Raw genomic sequence first — 4,729 nt, forward strand, 5'->3', positions numbered from 1 at the left:
AGATGATTGCATTCAGATAGAGTAATGGCTTTGGGTGGCAACAGGATCAATAGCATAAGACACTTCTATTGAGCTGTCTGATTCCCACTTTGACTGGCTTTTGACTGATAATTATTATTTGCTCCCTGGCTTGTGTTCGCTTCCTTCACAGGAAGAACACATCCCCATATCTATTATATGAAAACATAAAAACTTGTTTACAGTTGACTGTGTACAAAAAACAACTTCAGCCTTGAAGTCAGTCTCCTAAGTGTAAACTGCATGGATTAGTTCCCAGTGAAATAATGAGGACCTGCCCTTTTATATCATGACCTTGTCTTATGCTCCAGAAGGGAGGAACTGGTACCATGCATCATGACAATAAAATTTCTAGTTATTTGGAAAGTTCTTTTTTATCTATGTGAGGTTTTTTTTTCATTGTTGTTTCCACTTGTTTATTTAGTCTTCATTGGATATTCAAATCAGTTTTTCAAAGCGTTTTTGAGAATTAACCTCTCCCCCAAAAGTGCAAGTGAGATAGACCAACATGGGATACTTAAGCAGAAAAAAAAAAAAGTCAGAATTCTTTGAAAGATTATTAGGCAATGCAAAAAACCTGAGGAAGATGTAAGGCATCAAGAAGCTTGGAATGGATGGGAAAAGAGACTACTCTAGTGATGCAAGCAGCAGAAGATGACAGACTGTGTCTTCAACGAACCACCAGAGGGATGAGTCAGCTCCCACTCCACAGAGGCCTTCAATTCTGGGCTCCAAACTCAGCATCAAGTAAGAAAGTACCCCATTGTCTGCTGTTGGTCATGTGGTCATCCACTGGCTATAGGAATGTGGGGTGGTTGACGACAATTCCATAGGATGGTGATTTTAGATATCTCAGGATAAACATAGAATCTTGATACCCAAAGAGTAAATAGTAAGGGAGAAATGATAAATGCAAAGGATGAAATGTGATAAAATAGATTTTCTTCTCTATTCTTATAGAGCACATTTGGAAAAAAGAAAAAAAATAATAGTGATATACATTTTTCTAGTTAAAGTTGTTCTGTTGAAATTTTGAAATTTGAAATGAAGGGATTTTTTTTCCTTCTTCTTCTTTTTTTTTTCCCCTCTAACTAGATCCTCAAAAGAAACCATCACAACTTAAAATACATGTAGAGGATTGTTCAAGCTACTAGCTTTCTAAAAAGATACAAAATGTAATTTTCTAAGGTTTACATCTGTGATATGGTTAAGAGATTTTTACAGGATAAGAATGACTTTTGCTTCTTTGTGCTGGGCAGTTTGTATAAACAAATGCTATTTCATTTCTTTTTTTTTTTTTACAATCCCCAAATTCCTCCAAGCAACCTGTGGAGTTTTGATAATGGCAGTAAACAAACACTCCTTGAAATGTAGAAGAGTCAGAAGACAGGCGTTGTTCCTGCACTCTTCCCTACAGGGACATGGGACATGGATTTAATAAGGTGGCTGAACAATCTGTGCTGAAGCCCAGGAGAACCAAGGCTCCTTAAGAAAGAAAATGACACGGACTCATCACATGCTGGGAAAAGGATGAGAATCTCCTGGTGGTGCTTGCTGTGCAGTCTAATAAAACTCTTTTCAAAAACTGGGTGGGAGAGCATTGCAGAAGGAAAAGCTTTTAGTAAAACTAGCTTTATAGAGCCTACCATTTGTTGTTCAGTTGGGAAAATGCAAACTGTAGGAAGAGGAGTTATTTAACACACATCTTCATTTTTCTGAGATGTGAATAGGTAAAATAATGCAAAGGATAGAATTGAAATGCAAACTTAGGTAAGGGTTAATATTCTGTCGTAAAACAAACTTCCACAAATAGGCTAACACAGAGAAAGAGGATTGAAGACCTCTGCTTTAAATCTCTTCCCCCCCTCTCTCAGCTTCTGTTTGGCCATTTAGTTATTTTCCTTTATCTTTTATTTTTCCTGGACAAGCCAGTCCCCACCCAACAAACTTTGCATCTCTATAGGCTTTTACTCAAGCAGTGTCTTCTGCTTAGAACATCCCTTCTGAAGCTCAGTTGCCTGGTAAACCCCTCCCCTTAGTGAAGTTTCTCCAATATGTCCGCTTCTCCCCACCCTACTCCTTATAGTGTTCCTGCCATCAATACATGTATCCATGGCCATGCATTTAATTTTGTCACTGTTACAATATTAAAGATTATGCACTCCCTCAGGGTAACTACAGGTATTAAAAATAGGGAAGATGAACTACACATTATTGGGCATCTCTCCCAGTCCAGGTGCTGATCAGAGCTTATAACACAGTCCCCTGGAAATATTAAATACTAAATAAACATTTGTTGATGTAGTAAAATTCTGGCATCTCCAGTCCCTAAATCTACTTGCCTTTTTAATTTAAATTTTATTGTAAATCTCACCTCTCTAGGGAGTCTTTTAGCCTACCCTGTGTTATATTAGAGACAAACTGCTTTAGTAACCTGGTAGAGAAACATGTATTTCCCAATTCCTTAAAGGTAGTTTAGCTACCAGTTTATGACAGATTATAAATGTATATAATGTTAATGCTAGGTTTCAGATTGCAATAGTAGTGATTTTCTTGTTGTCAGTGCTGTTGAGCTTGTTAAAGAAAGACCTAATGTAATTATGTTTTAAAATTGAAGCTTACACTAATTCTGCCCATATATTAAAGGGTTTCTTTTATGTATCCAATACATGAAGTAGATTTTTAAGATTAGTTATGTGTGTATGAGAAAGATTAAGATTAAAATAGAGAGATGAGACATAGTTTGAACCAAAACATAATGAAATGTTGATTTTAATGAATTGGGAGATGAAAAATGAGTATTTTACCCTAAATTTTAAAGATCTGTTAACATGAAGTACAATAAAACATGAAGATTCATGTGAGGTATATATTCTAAAGGGCAAGAATATTACCTGACTCAAGATCAATTTGCTTTATTTAGCTTTTTCAGCATTCAAGGACTGGGGAAAGAGGGTGAGACTAACTTCCTTATTCTTATTTTCCTCAAAAGTGAAAGAGATGAGTCTGGGAGGGAGCTCAAGCTTCATTCTATGTTTTATGGAGAAAGACAGAGATTGCTAGCAGGAGATGGATAGATGTTCAATACCTGTTATTCATTCTCTCCACCTTCCCTCTCTTTCATTCTTCAGCCCATTTTCATCATCTCGTCAAACATCAATCGAACATCTGAATATGACTATTTCCTAATGGTTGGTAAACATACTTGGAAGCCAGGTATACCTAGGTTTAAATACTATCTCTACTCACATTAGAAATGTGTGAGTCACTTACTCTAATCTAGTTTCCATTTTCATGTTTATACTACAGAAATAAAACCATTTCCTTCCTTAGAAGGCTTTTTTGAGAAATAAGTAAGATACCTAATGCACGCAGATGCTCAGCATGGTACCCATCATAGATCAAATCTATAAACATTAGCTACTGTGATGATTATTATAATGATTGCTATTACCCTAATTATGTGAATATATTAGTAACAATATTAATAGTCCTTCCTTGCTCATTACTTCTATTATTTATTCAACAAATACCTGTTCAGTGCCTACTGGTGTCAAGCACAATTCTAGATCCTAGGGGTGAACAAAATAGACCCAGACATTGCCTGTGAATTTAGGTGAGATGAATGGAGAGTAAATGAGAGTAAACAAATAACCATATAGTGTTAGGTATATATCTGTGCCCAATAAAAACGATGTCCTTTTATTTGTGTTGCTTACATTATATTGGCAGATCCAGATGGCTTAGAAACAGGGCGAATGGAGCTGAGATGACAACAAGCATTTGATGATATTACCAGCGTAATGCCAATAGAGCTTGCTAATTACTTGGCTGCAGAGGTTGAAGGAGATGTATAGATTTATGTTGGATGGTGATGGCTGTTACGAGCAGATTTGAAGAATGGGATAGGGATTGAGAACCCTATTTTAGACTTGTGAAGCCTGAAATGCCTACAGTATATCCAAGTGAAGCAGTTGAGCAGGTAGTAAGATGTATAAATCTAAAGTTAAGAGGGGAAGTCTACAATAGAGACCTAAATTTGAGATCTGTGACAAAAATGCTGTGAGATGGAATGAGATCACTTCATTGGAGAAGATGCCTGGGAGCTGAACCAACAGAGTTTTTTGAACTCTAAAAATTGATGATCTAGTGAGATGCCTGAAGAGGTAGAAAGAAAACCAGGAGTTGAGGTGTTCCAAAGACCAAGTAAAAAAGTGTTTAAAAAAGCAAGGAAGATGAAATGAAGGTCTAGTGAGGCCTGAGAACTAATTATTGAGTTTTGCAACATGGAGATGATCAGTGGCTTTGAAAGATAATTTTAGGTGGAATGTTAAGGCCCGAAACCTCAATAGAGTAGGCTTAAGAAAGCATAGGAGGTGAGAAAATTGGTCATAGTGAATAGACAATTTAATAGGAGAATATACTAATAGAGATAAGAGAAATGGAACTGTCAGAGGTGTGAGGGCCTTAAAAAGGCAATTTGAGGATGTTTGTTTGTTTTCTACATCTACTTTCCAGTCTCCCATTACTCCCATTTTTCATCTTCTCACTCTTCTAACTTTTTCTCTTTTTATTTTATTTTATTTTATTTTATTACTATACTTTAAGTTCTAGGGTGCGTGTGCATAATGTGCAGGTTTGTTACATATGTATACTTGTGCCATGTTGGTGTGCTGCACCCATCAACTCGTCAGCACCCATCAATTCGTCA

Source organism: Colobus angolensis, unplaced genomic scaffold, assembly GCF_000951035.1.
Source record: "Colobus angolensis palliatus isolate OR3802 unplaced genomic scaffold, Cang.pa_1.0 Scaffold160, whole genome shotgun sequence".
In the NCBI taxonomy this organism is placed as follows: Eukaryota; Metazoa; Chordata; class Mammalia; order Primates; family Cercopithecidae; genus Colobus; species Colobus angolensis.